The 15,681-nt window shown below is 39.5% G+C and overlaps 1 long non-coding RNA gene across 1 annotated transcript; it reads left to right on the top strand.

Moving 5' to 3' along the window:
• On the top strand, positions 1-1,271 carry LOC130171406 (uncharacterized). Its single transcript, XR_008828135.1, has 2 exons — positions 1-221; positions 991-1,271. It is a non-coding gene; the product is annotated as an uncharacterized LOC130171406 (long non-coding RNA).
• The last annotated feature ends 14,410 nt before the right edge of the window (positions 1,272-15,681 follow it).

The following is a 15,681-nucleotide window of genomic DNA, read 5'->3' as shown; positions in this document are numbered from 1 at the left end:
CTTATAATAGCTTTATTTAAATCAAATTTCCATTTTTTTCTGTTAAAATTGTCTGTAAACAACATGTTAGTTAACAGTTTGCCATGGGAATGAGACGTGAGCAGTTGTATTTCCTGTCTTAAGGTTGTTCATAATATTGGCTAGCCGGCTAGCTTTCTGCGCATCACAGCAGCACCTGATCAGTGGAAACAGTGTGTGATGTCTCATCTGATTGGTTACAGGTAGGTCCTAGCTGTGATCCTAGCCGCCATGCAAACTGGTAAAAACCGATCTGTCACATCTCATCTCCGGGTTGGTGCTCCTATAACAGTGTCGGAGCCTCCGATCGGTTAATATGTGTTTTTAGAAACTAATTTCGAGGCTGCATTTACTCTTTCATCCCTGAGTGCAATGTAGCCGCGGTGTTTTACAGCAGGTCTGGGCTGGACAGGTGTGTTTACAGTCTTTTTTCTGAAAGATGTTTCAGCAGGAAAGGGGTGAAAATGAGCGGGTTCATCCGGGTGTTGCGTCTACTGCAGTCATTCCTTTATTTTCGATCCCTAGTAAGCAGTCTGCAGCAAAGAGTCAGTTTTAGCCTGAGCTACATTCTTGACTGACATGATGCATTTTGCTTTCACCTGTATCTTTACTCCTTTTATGTTTACTGGTGGTTGGTGTACCACCTGGTGGTAGCAACTTTTGGTTGAAGTGTGGTGCCTTCCGGATACATAATCACACACACACAAATACTCACACATGCATAACTTTATGTTTTGTGACTTTAATGTCTTGTAATGTGGGCAAAGAGCATGGAAATTTAAAATGATTTTGGAAAAACGCTTTATACATTTTTAAGAAATAAAAAGCCTCACCTTTTGATGTTTGTGCTTGAACAAGTTTTAAGTAAATATAAATGTTTTTCAATATTGTATTGTGAAGAGCTGCTTAAAATGTCCTTGTTTGCCCTGCAATGGAATATATTTTATTTAATATAATTACATGTTTTCCTAGGAATACCAGAATCCACCTCAGGCCAGAACCACACCAGCACAACAAGCAAGAAATTGGTAAGTCATGCACATGACTATACCCCATTCCCATATAGGCTCAAATTAGGGTCCTACTGAGTTTGAGCTTGTAAAGTGATGTTCACAGGTAATTCTGAAGTTGGTAATTGTAAATCAACCTTTTGTAAACCTGTAAAATAAATTTGCATTAGAAACAATTGTGCTTGTGGCAAGGATATATATGTTTGTGTTAAAAAATGGTGTGATTAAAATCTGAAAAAATGATATCAGTGCTGAGGTTTCACAAAGACACTGTGAAAGATGAAGTGCTTTTGTTAATATTTGTATAAATAAAGAGCAGAAAACAGTGCTCGTATTTCCCACACTGTGACACTGAAGTAACAAGTACAAATTTTGACCATGTTTTTACATGTGAATCTGATTCGACAATGACAATCCAATCACAGAGTCCAACTTTTAAAATTTTTTCCAGGATTCCTGTTAACAGTACCTTTTTAATGGAGGTTTTTTTTCCTATCTTTATTCAAGAGCGTGGTATATCAATTTGAGGGCATGATTTATTGATTTCACGTTCAGATTTTTTAACATTGTCTCTCAAAATCCTGCCCTCGTACTCAAATAGCCTCTGCTTGCTTTGCTCTGTTCCTGCTCAAACTGTGTGCTTGCACTCAGGTATATAGTTGCTTGCACAGATTTCCCGCGCTCAAGCTCAGGTTGCTTCTGTTTATTCTCTTTCTTTAAGACTTTTGGAATAAAATAACAGTTAATTAATACACTAGCACCCATACTTTTCATGGCATTCTACATTGATGGATAAATTAAACAATTTCAACATAAGGATAATAAATAAGAAAATGTAAAAAAAAAAAAGTGCCTGAATACTTTCTAAATGCATTGTATGTCTAACTGACATCTGTTAGTATTCTTTCCTAACAGGTGCTTCCCACTGGGGAGTTTCTCTAGGATGAGGTGTAATGTATACTATGTACACTTGTATTCATGCATGACAAACTCGTTTTGATTTGTCATTAAATGCACATTTACAGTGACCTCTTTTTGTATAGTGTATGTTTGCATGATGAGTTTAATTTATTCTTTCTGAATAAACATCTTTTCTAAATTATAACACTGAGTCTAACATTTCAACATTAACAATGTTAATATCTATCTTAATATTTATCTTTATTTTAAATCATCTATGACTGGATATTTATGACATTGTACATGGAGAAATGCTAGTTCCAGTTCCCTTTATTCCATCTCAACAAAACAAAATATACTGTAAATCAGTGAATAAATAATATGTCATAAAAATATTTTTAATGGTGGAGTCTCATGTTGTTATACAACCCTGTGTCAAATGATAAATACATGGACCTTATAACATTTCTTTCATTTATTAAGTATATATTGTGCATTATGACGTATTCCTTACTATTACCAGCTGTACGAGATGAGTCGGCTGTTCCAGTGACTGTACAGGACAAATGAAGATAACTGTCAACTGAGTATAGGCTACATGTAGGAAATATCAATTATGCTGTAAACAGCAAACTGACAGAGATTACAATAAAGTCAATGGTAAAGAAATGACACCAGTTATCTCTTTACAGGTTGGATGGGAATGAAATGTGGTCTGTTTACAATGCAGCTTCATGAAATGTCAGAACCGTGCTTTCATTCCCTCAGCCTGCAACATGACTGTTTACTGTCAACAGGTTCTGCTTTAGTAGTAAACGTTAGCGTAGCCTGCATATTAACAGTGAGCAGTTTCAACACCGAAAGCCATACTATCAAACACCTTAACCAGGTTCTGTCACTTCATATCTTATAACCGTTAACATAGTGCACGTTACTTGGCGCCGATTATTTGAGGAAATAAAAAAGCTCAAAGAAGATATTTCCCCTTTACAGTAATAATAGAGCTTCATTGATTGAATCCAGTAAGAGAGACAGAGAAGAAATGACACCAAGTTGAAGTTATGAATATAAATAATGTTATAATAAACTTTTGGCCCTATAAGCCACCCCCCTCGCTCTGCCTATGGTGTGACCCGGGTCACATGGAGTCAAGAGCCTGCAGGTAAGCTTTCTGGAAACATGCACAAATCCTCACATTTTTAATTGCAAGCAGGAGACTGGACACCTTACTGTGACTCCACTTCCATGTGTTGTCACAAGCAACTTGCCATGCAGTGAAAGTAGCAGTATTATTCTTTGAACTGCATGTTGAAGGTCAGTATGACAATAGCAACAGTAGAAACTTCATGCAGATCTGACAACAACTTCAGAACAGGTTTCTTGAACCTAGTGTGTAGAGGCCCATAACTTTTCAGGTTGTTTGATCAAATCACTGCATCAAGTGTTTTACTGACTAAAACAGTAAAAGAGATGGTGTCGACCTGAGAAATCACCAGATGTAGTATTGTGATGAAATTTAAAGCTGCAGTATCTGATTGCTTCACGGTGTAAGGCCTTTTGTTCCCTTGTGATAATCACATATCTGTGTCACATGATCTGTTTCTCTTTTGGCCCTAATCCTGCTCATTACCATTCATTACAGATTTTTTGTTCATCTCAGACAAACTAAAAAAAGATGGAAGAAATTGAAAGAATAATTATGGTAAGCCTTGCATTGTTGAAATGCAAGGAGGATCTGCCAGTAATCAAAAGACAGAATCAGGAGACTGAAGATGTGAATCTCACACCATCAAAATTGAATTACACAATTCTAAAACATTTTGGCATTTTCTTAGCAAATCACTGCACCTTCGATAAAATGAAAATAATGTTTGATTATAAATAACCACAACATACATGTACAGTAAAATAAAAACTATCATTCCTTTGGGTTAGAATTCAATTTTGACAATTCTGTAAAATGTAATAAATTCAGATATTGGCTATAGAAATCACCATCAATACTCTCAATACATAGCATGTACTTCATTCTTTTCCCTACCAGGTTGCTAGAAAAGTTATATATATTTCAGATGTTTTTTGAATTGTGATTTTAAAGATGAAGTTGTTTCACATGGTCATCATTAATACATTTTCTTTCATAAAGATTTCTATAACTGCAACAATTAGTCATTTAATTGAATAGTAGAGAATTAGATAAATATTTGCTGTTTCTAGCTGGCAGATGTGAGGGTTTGATGCTTTTCTTTGTCACACACGATAGGAAACTAAATATGTTTGGATTTTGAACAGTTGTTCCGACCAAACAATCATTTGAAGATGTACCTTGGTCAGTGGGAAATTATGAGGAGTAGTAGTTTTAGCCCTGAGATCTTGCACATGGAAAAATAATCACTCTGAAAATCACATATTGAACCTTTTTTTTTTGAAACAGCCTGGATTCCTTAAGCCACAAGATGGTGCTATCAGTCTTTACAAGACCTCTTTCCCCTTCATCATATATCAAAATATGCTTTCTTGATTGGTCAGATAATCTATGGCTCAACTCTTAAAATTCTCTGTTTGTTTATGTAGTCATTGCATTTCTCAGTTATCTTATATAGAACATATTCATGAAATATGGCAAATACATATCTGCTCAAACCACTGATTTTAACTACAATGATATCCTGCATCTCACTGGTTATTTCAGTGTTCTTTGAAACAGATGTGTGTTTGAAAGAGCAGTGAAAATGACTGGTAGTAAACAGCCTATAACAACTGCTGCGACACTTCTCCCTCAGTTTTTTTCCGCAGCCTGTCACTTGCAGATTTTGCTGAAGTAAAAGATGACTGTGTGCCGAAAGTATGCGGTTGACTGTTTTCAGGCTGTGGCCCTCATCATCCTCTGAGAGAGGCTTGGAGGGTCTCGCCCACATTAATCACCCTCAGCACAGCTTGTTAGGCTGAGATCGAGGGGAACCACTGGCAGCTGATGGGGGGAAGAAGCAGCTCTGCTATAATGGCTGACACAAAACAAGATAAACCCTGAGAGGGTATCTAAAGAAAAACAACACTTCTTTTTGTTCAGACGCCTTCTTGTTCAGATAATTCTGTCAGTTGCAATCACAGAAGTATCTTTTGGGGTGTCAGAAAGCAGGCTTCCCTGATGTGTTACAAAGAACAGGAAATTAACATGCTTGAAATGTTATCTCTGCTCTTTCCTATGCAATTCCCTGCACTAGTTAAATATGACATCTGCATCTTATCTGATTCAGTCAGTAAACAAATAGAGACTGAAAGTGTCTCTCCCCAAACTAAAAATCAGATATAACTATCATCTATTGACATGAAAGCGATCATAACTGTGAAATGAAGTGATTTTTCAGCCCAGTGAAGTTATTTTCCTGCTTCTATTACGTCCCTCTGGATTTTCTCTGAGTCACACGGACCTCGCCCAAAACAACTCACCAAGAACAACAATGACCTAGTGTGTGATGCCATTCTTTCACGCTTGTGAGGCCTGCTGATGATCACATGTTGTCAAACCTGTGTGAGGTCACTGTTCGACCTCTGAACCATCATTAATGTCAGAGCAGCAGCTGGCAGCCTGTGTGGTGTTACTGTATAAGCAGATTTGGGAGGAACTTAAGCTGTGTCAGTTTTTGAGTGAGTTTCCTTGGCTCTGGTTCGACGGCAGTCAGTTTATGTTGTATAAAACCAATGCTGACCATTTGGAAAAAGATCTATTAACATTTTGCTAATTTTTCTCCACAGATAATCCAATATTCTCATGCAGGATAAAAGGCAAGTGGTTTCTTCTGGTTTAATGTGATTTTTGGCACCTTTACTTCGGATGAGCTCAAAGAGATCACACAGTGCTTGAACATTTAACCACTGAAGTAATTTTTTTTTAAGCAAATATGCCAAAAATTCACTGGGTGCAGCTTCTCAACTATGAATATTTACTTATTATTCTTTTACTGAACATCTTGGGATTTGGACTGTTGGTCAGACAAATCATGAAATTTGAAAATGCCAACTTGTGTTGAATATTGAATATTGTGACATTTTCTGAATAATTAATTGAGAAAACAATCCGCTGATTAATCGATAACGAAAAACGAATCATTAGCTGAAGCCATACTTACAATATCCATAACAACTGTATGACTTTTGTTATCGTGTAAACCAGTGATTAAAATGACTAATGTAGCATCCCCATTTTATGATAATCGAATTAAAACACATCACTGACTAAATGCAGTCATTATTACACATGGGCTCTCCCGTCCACCTTCACAATAAGAGATTAAGAGGTTTTAAGCTTTCAGGGCAAACATTATTGTGTCAGTAGGTTAATTACCAAAATCTATAAAATTCAATCTCTGCAGCTAAAACCACAGGAGATATTTAATCTATACAACCACGTGTTTGTCCTTGACCCCAGCCAGTGACATGACAGCCTCTGAAACAGGAAATGATAAACATTCAGTCTAATCTCCAGGTTCTGTGGCTTTGGTTCAGATCCAGGGAATTAAAAAGCCTGAACTTTTTGAATTCCTTTATAGAGTAAACTTAAGTGCTGATGAGCCTGAGGGCATTACTTTAAACACAAACACTCACATACACACACACACACACGGACACACACACACACGGACACACACACATTGTGCATATGACAAAGCATTCCCAGACCCTGAAGTGCCTTAATGGAACAATTAAAGTCATAAAAAGTGCCCAGAGTACAAGAGCATGAAATTGTTCCTCTTTTCAATGTTATCAGAGTCACACAGAGTTCAAATCTGAGAGGAAACAAAACAAGACTTGGTCACTGACTGAGCCGTGTTGCAGCAGTTACTGACACGCCAAAATCTACAGGCATGTTCCTCTAGAGACAGCGGAGTGGAGGAGACACGTGAGTCAAGTGAGGTTTGCAAACAAACACACAAACAAAGAAACCAACTACTTTTTGTGCCTGGTTCAGTTTCCTGTTTCCACGAGTCAGGAACCAGTGAGGGCATGCTGTGGAGAGGAGTGAGCCAAGAGTCTCTGTTAAATGAGTATACAGTGAGTTGCTGTTGGCCGGAGTCGGGGCAGAATAGATGAGTGTGTGTGTAACCCCCACAGTGATCGCCTCACTCCTCAGCAGTGCTCTGCTTGAGCTTTTACCTCCCTCTGCTCTCAGGCCTTAGCCCTCTACCCCGGCTTAGCATGACGGCTCGTCTCTGGAGCTCTGATGGGTGTGTGGACTGTTGGCTATTGGCAGGCCTTTCTGAGCAGAAACACACATAACACACACACACACACACTTGCACACACACACTCACGTGCACAACACACTGTGTCCTCAAGCACAACATGCCCCGGAGTTTCTTTACCTCCTCCAAATCTTCAACTTTCCGCTCTCCCTTTATCATTGCCTCTTTGGAAACTAGGTCAGTGTCAGTTCATACCATTAGCTTCTGCTCCAAGTGTATGACTTAGTGAGCATGTGCGTGTGTGTTGCGTGTATGTGTGCATGTTCATGTTCAGTTAGAAGCCATGCTTATCTGCCACTTGGCTTAAGAACTTCCTTGAAAATGTTTGTTTTCATGCTCTGTGTCGGTGGATTGGAAGCAAGTCTGCATTTGTGTGTGTGCGTGTGTGGGTCTGTGTGTGTGTGTGTGTGTGTGTGTGTGCGTGTGTGTGTGTGTGTGACACGGTGATGATGAGGGGGTGGGGGATTCCAGGATTCTTGCACGAGGCAGCAGACAGATGTGGGAGACTTGAATCAAAACTTTTCTATTGGCCAACTTCAAAAGGCGACTTTCCCTCCAGTGTTGGTCTCTTCTGGTTCTCCATTCCTCTGCCGTTCCCTCATGCTTTGGCCAGCAGCTCACACGTCTCCCCTGGATTTCAAGCTGAGGCTGAGATCAAAACTTGGATTCTAGCAAACACCAGGAGGGATGATTCAGTGAATCTTTGTCATGCTGGACGTGATCCTGGAGACCCTGGGCCTCTTCAGCAGCTCAAAAAAACATATCAAATATTGTTTTATCACCTACATCATGACTTTTCACAAATTTATGAAAATTGCTTATAAACATGATTTTGAACTGATGACATGTTGCTACAGAGATGTATGCATTATATTTCTTTGAGGTCTTCGAGACACCGGCTGTAAAACATGGTGGTTTTCATATATATTTGATTGGTGTTAACTGTACTTTTTAAACAGCACACACTCCTCCCAAATCCCAAAGAAGTCTATTTGGATTTCTGTTATTGGAATTTTGTTGTTCATCAGAGGGAGTTTGATTCCTCTGGGGTCTAACTGACCCTAAACAACACTATGCAGGATAACATATTGTACATTTCTTCGTCTGTGAATCCCTTTTTGGCAAACAAATGAAATATATTTCTTCATGCATAAACCATATTACATATAATACTGAAAAGCCAAAAGAAAGTGTGACAATTTCTGTATTTCTCCTACTTCAAATGTGCAAGTTATTTGATCTATCATTTCGTTCAGACTTAAATCTCAACAACTATAAGTCGCCATGAAAGTTTGTATAGACATTCATGGTTCCCAGAGGACGAATCCTCCAGACTTTCAGTTGGCTGTCACTTTTCATATAGAGTCATCAGCAGGTCAAAGTTTTCACAGATTCCAGTGAGATATCTCAACATCTTTTGGCATAGAGTTTGGTGCAGCCATTCATTTTCCCCGAAGGATGAACTGTAACAATTTGTTATTATAATACATTTAATTTGGTGGTGATCTTACTGGTCACCTTGTACCGTTATCCGGCCAAATAGCTTTCTCTGTCATCCTCCTCAACTCCTCCTCCTCAACCCCTTTGGTAAGGTAAGGTATCACTTAAACACTGGTGTGGCGTGCACAGTAGTATATTTCTCTGTGTGTCTATTTGCATGGAGTGTGTTTATGGGTTTCTACATCTGCGCTGAGTGTCTCTTACAGATGGTGGCGGCAAACCCCTGGCGAGAAAACTCAACAGGGAATGTTTTCCATCCCTAAGATGGTCAGATTTGTGTGGGGGGACAATGACTCGTGGGCGGCTAGACCAGCCAGGACGGATGGCTCAAGCCAAAAATACTATCCACTGTGCCCCACAGGGGACAGACCCTGAATAAATCTGTGTATTCAGACACAGGGTGTGGACGAAATAACACGGACACCTTACAATCTATTCTAACTACACCCTCAAGTCAAGGCAAGTTAAATCAACACCATGTGTATGAAAGTATATGATGAACTTCAAAAGGTTAATTGCATTCATTGCAGGGTAGTAGTATTTCAAAGGGGCATTACCTCATCAGTGGGCGTCATTAAAGCAATAGTTCCTTTTGGGAAGTACATTCATTTGCCTTGTTGCTGAGAATTAGACGAGAAGATCGATACCACTCTCATTATTGTCTGTTAAATCTTAAGTTACAAGAGATGGTTTGTTTAGCTCAAAGGAAGAGGGGGAAACAGCTAGCCTGGTCATTTCCAAAGGTTAAAAAATGATCAGCCTACACCACGTCTACAGCCAAGTTTAGCTGTGTGTGAAAGGGTTATAATAGCGGGCACAGCTACTGTACGTTCCTTTGCTCCAAATCGAAAAATTACAACTCTGACTTGATGGTGAGAGATGATGCAAACCTTTTGCCAACCACGATTACAGCTCACTATGGTGAATGGAGGAACACAAATACAGTGATTACACAGCAGTAGTATCTTTTTGAGTAATGAGAGAAGGCAAAACAGGAAGTTACCTGAATGTTTTACTGGTTCTATAAGTCACAGCCCACTGTTGCTGTATTACAAAGTTAAAAAAAGAAAGAATGTGCAGTAACTGTAAAGAATAGATTTAAAGCCCCATCTGCAGTGGTGATTCCAACAGGGGACATCCAGCACCGAGCTACAGATAAAAACCCACGCCATAGGTAAAGTCAAGGTAATAATCCCAGTGAAACAACAACTTGTCATTTCTACACGCTGGTGTTTTTATGGATTAACGAACCAAGATATAAGTTGTTAATTAGTGAGTTGTAGAGAGATAACTAGATGGAGTTTGTTAGCTTTGGACAGAGCCAGGCTAGCTGTTCCCCCTTTTCCCAGTCTTTTTAAAGCTAAGCTAAGCTAACTGGCTACCTGGCTGTAGCTCTATATTTAACAGACAGACAAGCAAGTAATATTGATTCTCTCATTTGACGCTAAGAATGCAGATAAGTGTATTTCCAAATTTCCAAGCTAAAGTCCCTTCACGTGTATGAAACTCCCACACACCCAAACTGTATGTGCACACACTCCTGGATGTTTATACTAGCAGATTCAAAAGTGTTTATTACTCCCATGAACACAATCTCTCAACAGGGATAACATTTAGGATGCGAGGGGCTTTCTCACTACGTTTCATAGACAGTGTTCTGATGCAATGTCCTGTTTTCTCAAGCTGGAATGACGTCTGAGGTTCAGTGTAGCCGAAAAACATCCAGGGTCAGTATACCAGCTATTAGACTGAGACATTCAGAGATGACTAATGCTGTCAACCCTGTGTTGCTCCCCTCCTCCTCCTCCTCCTCATAGCTGTTGCATTCTCCTCATGAAAAGGACCTATTACAACTTTTTTATGACCTGAAAAAATTCTATTCTGCTCTTCTGGGTAAACAGTTTCTAAGAGAAAATAAGTTCATGCAGCTCTTAGGTACGCAGGAAAATGATCCATATGGCGGCAAAAAGGGATTCCTCTGAGTTATTTTGTGCTTATGTTAGATTTTGTGCTGTAGCAGTGCACTGTATATGTGTAGTGTATTATAGTGAAGGAGACCATATGTGATAATAGACGGCCAAACCCAAACAGTTGATATAATTCCATCATTACATTATCCTCAAGACAAAAACGCAAAGGAGGCCAAACTCCAGAATCACAAGTAACCTTATTACACACACACACACACATAGAAAGAGAGAGAGTGTGTGTGTGTGTGTGTGTGTGTGTGTGTGTCTGTGTGTGTGTGTGTGTGTGTGTGTGTGTGTGTGTGTGCGTGTGTGTGCGTGTGTGTGCGTGTGTATGTGTGTGAGAAAAAGTGAGAGAGCGTAGGGAGGAGATGGGGAGACTCATTTCTGCTGCAGCTCATTTTCTTGAAATATTTCACATGAATATTGGCAGCAGTTGTGCTGCAGAAGACAAAAGGAAATGAACCGTGGCTGCTGCAGCCAAAGACAACACACAGTGTGAGAAAGTCTCGCTACAGTTACTGCTCACAGCACAGCGAGAGACAATCTCAATTTAAGCTATTAGAAACTGCCTTGGGATATATGAAACACGTGAAAATGAGTTGGTGAAGGAATATTTGTGATGTAGCCCAGGGGGGAAAATTAACTTCCGTCACGGTGAATGTTAAAGCGAGAAACAGGTAAACTTATAGAACATGAGTTGTGTTATTATTAAATGACAATAACTTGGTTGTCTGAGGGATATTTCTTTTTGTAGTGAACTCCTCCACGGAAACAGACTACGCTCTAAGAAAAAATGTTTATCTAACCTCTGTTTCAGTCTTACTATTTCAGGCTTTTTAGTTCAGCCATTTCAGGCCAGAGGAGTAAACATTCCCTAAAATGAAACCCACGCTCAGATACTAACAGTGAGGAGATTAACTGAGGAAAGGATGGGGTGGGAAGCAAAGGTGGGTGGGTGTCTGGGTGGGTGGGTGTGTGGGGAGGTGGGAAGGTGGTGTCTTACTGTAAATGAAAGCTGCTGTGTGTCGAGGAAGAGCAGTGGGCAACCCTACACTGCCTGGCATCGGCTTTCCCCCACTCTACCATGATTTGAAACTTCTCCAGAAACAATCCTGCAACACACTCAGCTCTGACGTCACTCCGACAGTGGTTTGTGTGTGTGTGTGTGTGTGTGTGTGTGTGTGTGTGTGTGTGTGTGTGAGTGAGAGAGAGAGAGTGTTGTGTTTGGGTATACAAGTATCTGTTTGCTTGTCTTAAGTGGAGATGTCTGGTATCCACAGCCGTCAAATAAATGTTATGGGATAAAAAGAACTACATTTCTCTCTGAATGTAATGTTGAAGGAGACTGAGTAGCATAAAATAAATTCTCAGGAAATACCTGAAAACTGGGTTTAAAGGAATAGTTCAAGATTTTGTGAAACCCGCTTATTTGCTTTCTGTCAAGAGTCAGATGAGAACATTGCAACCACTCTGATGTCTGTACAGTAAATAGAGTCAGTTAAGCTCAAACATTCATAAATGGAGGAAATCATCAAGGATGGATCAATTCAAAGATCTAAAAATAAAAAACTGACCACCATCACCTCTAAAGATCACCGGTTAACATGTTAATATCTTTTTTGTTTTGCTTGTTTGTCTCCTGCTGTAGCTTCATATTTAATGGACAGATGTTGAGCATCCATCTTCTTGTCTAACTTTCAACAAGAGAGTAAATAACTGTATTTGTAACCTGCTGATGAGGTAATGCCCTGTGATATACTGTATAATTACCTTTTGTAGTTTATAATATTAAACTTTCATTACAATCAGTGTTGATTCAATACTTACTAAACTGCATCACATTATAGGGTGTTCGTATTATTTGGTCCACCCCCTGTATATGCATGCATTCAGATGTATTGGCTGCTGGCTGACATGAATGTGGCATCTTTTCATCTAACTCACAGCAAGAAAGCGACTAAGTATGCAAGTACAGTTCTTGGGTGAAGGTACCTGATGTCCAGCATCAAGAGTTTCTGGGTTTCGGAGCCAGTGAGCTGTCTCTGACTCCAACCAACACACCCCAAACCACTCTGCGCTCTTGCACTTCTATTCACCGTCATCTCAGTTCTTCACACCCAGGTCACTCTTATGTTTCAGAGGTTGATCTCAGCTGCACCCAGAGAGAGAGTCGAGGCTCCAACACGACCGGGGAGAGGCCGTCTTACTGTCAGAACGATCCTCTCCAATCAACAGTGGCCACTTCTGCCCTCTGCCTCTCCCTCAGACTCTCTCATTCCTCCACTCCAGACCTTTTATTCTCTCTCCTGGACCTTTGTCTCTTCTTCCAACATCCCTCGCTAGTACTCATGCATACCATTTACACTAAGTGATGTTCTTATCTTACGAGTCCAATAGTAAGATCATTTTCAGTTCTTATTTACACTTATATAACTAAACTTACCTGCCGGTACCTCCATTATTATATTGCTTCCATGATTATGGAGCTAATGGAAATGAGTCCAAAAGGTCCCAAATAATGTTTCAGTGACAAGATAATAATAATGAGAGAGCAAAAGACAGGAAATGGATTTTTACAGAGAAGGTGACCTGGCTGTGCCTGTGATAATAAATTATATCACTAGGATTGGGTCAATGAAAATCTGAAAAATTGTGTGGAAAAAAAAGCGCTTGTCCAATAGGTCATTCTGTTTGAAGCAGCACTTGATGTCCAGTTGCTGTATGTAACGATGGAAGGTGGAGATAGTTTGCCCTGACAGAGTAATGCACAGCAGTAGTTTGACATGAATCTTGAATCAATCTTGTTTTACATACATATATATATATAGTTTCAGATGGAGCTTCTTCATGATATGGATCTGTGAATAACAAAGATGAGGCTGCCAAGATATTTGTAATTTAACAGTGGGGAATGAGGTATGATATAGTCAATTAAAAACAGGCTGAAATACATGCATCCTGTTATTGTTTATATTAACATTAAAGTGATTCAAATGATGAGAGAGGTCAGGAGAGTGTTTAGTGTTAATAACATGAGCATTTGGATCATATTAGTAAAGTACTGTGTCATCAACATATGAAAATCTGGAATATTTACATCCAACAGTGAGGTCACTAACATGTAAAAGTAAAAGTAGAGCAGCTGTGCAGATGAAACTAGGACCCTCCAGAGCTAAAAACTGTCTGAATCATGACGTGGAGGTGTGGAAGCAGAGCTCTTTGAATTCTCATATGAAAGCATAAGCATTTCAGATTACCTACGAAAGGTCATGGGCACATTAAAGGGAATTTACAAAGGGAGTAAAATGGATAAACTTATGAAACTAAAGATGGGGCAGCCTCCAATATTTTGATGAAGTGGTTGGGCTGCAGTAACCCAAACAGGACATAACTAAAGTAAAAATAAAGAAACTTTGTAAGGACACTGATCAGAGAACGTTGAATTGGATGGAGATTATTAAGAGCAAACCTGTAGGATTGCACTGTGGTTGCACTCTGGGTGCTGCCTGACAGTTGGTTGTCTTGAGGCAGACAAAGACTCTTGGCAGTCTGCTCTGGAGTAAACGTGGTCTTGTCAGCAGTGATGGAGAGGCCTTGCAGAGGGCAGGACTTTCCAGGGGAAAAGAAGCAGCGCAGTATTGTTGAGACTAGGTTTGAGGTGGTGGGCAGACATCCAACTGGCGATGTCAGCAAGGCTAGTGGAGATGTGTGCCTCAACCTGAGCGTCTGAGGATGGAAAAAAAAAGTTGTGGAAGTCAAATTAATGATATATATACTATCCTGTACACAAGATGAAATACGACAAAAGAGCGGGAAGCCTGTCAGAGCACGTTAGGCAGGTCACCAGCATTTTCATTGCAGAAGAGTGAAAAAATGGGCTGAAGGTTGAATTGGGTGCAGTGGTGCAATGTTTTGTCTCAACCTTGCACTGGCAAAGTGCTGTAGTGATCATATTTCATGTAACTATTGTCTTGAAAAAAAAAGTCCAGACCAACACATAATCTACGAATAAGTGCAGGTTGAGGCCGTCTTTGGACGTTTATGGAGAATGTGGATAACAACAAAAAGAAGGAGAGAAGGGAAAGAAGCTGATAAAGGAATCTAGTGTAGTGGAATATACAGTGTCAGGGGGTTTCTCTTGGTTTTAGCATAGCCTGCTTGAGAGAGGAGCCAGGCTGACTCTATATTTGCTGGGTGTGGCCGCAGACATGAATCAGTGTGTGAAAACTATCACTGCACCGGACAAAATTCCTCAAAACATGCAGGATACACAGTGTAAATATTTACAGGACATAATTCAATATAGAGTGAAGAGGAATAAAAGGCTTTTTATTTATTAGTTACTGGGACAAAATTGAAATTTGTGAAGTAAAGTGTCTATTTAGAAGTCACTGACTGAAAAAGGATGTGGGAAGCCCTTAATGCAAATCACTATGGTTACTTTGTGATTAAGCTCAACTGCTTTAAACTACATTTTGGTACCAGAAGTTTTAACGGTTTATGGATCAGCAGCGTTTTGATTCGCAGATGATGTAGAAGCCCTTTTGCAGTTGTTAAGGGGCAGCGGGGAATCTGGACCTTTCCGGGGGAAAATCCTAATAAATTAATTGACAGGCTTCCGACACTTATAACTCATTATTACCAAATAAAATGATTAAAAAATAGCCAAAATTATTTTCCAAAACGTGACTATGCATTAGTAAATTCATTAACATTGATAAAGTAAGAACTTATAAACCCTTTGCTGTATAATGCGTATCTTGTAAGAAAATGGTACATGCCACGTTTTATAAGAATGAACAGGTGCATTTTTTTTTAAATAAAAAATAAAAATATATTTTAGGTTTGACTATATTAGCCCCTGTCTTCTTCTCCCAAGCTTTTCTGGGCTGGCTATAATATTATTATATCAGTTAAGGGACTAAAGTAAAGGTCCAGAGCATAACTTGAGCATTTTTGCACTCAAGCTTTTGTATCGCGAGAGCAGGAAGAAGAAAGGGGGAAAAAAAGTTTTGGGTAAAGTTGAGTAGAGCAGGGATG

Source organism: Seriola aureovittata, chromosome 1 (genome assembly GCF_021018895.1).
Source record: "Seriola aureovittata isolate HTS-2021-v1 ecotype China chromosome 1, ASM2101889v1, whole genome shotgun sequence".
NCBI classification, from domain to species: domain Eukaryota; kingdom Metazoa; phylum Chordata; class Actinopteri; order Carangiformes; family Carangidae; genus Seriola; species Seriola aureovittata.
This window is presented reverse-complemented; position numbering and strand designations above follow the sequence as displayed.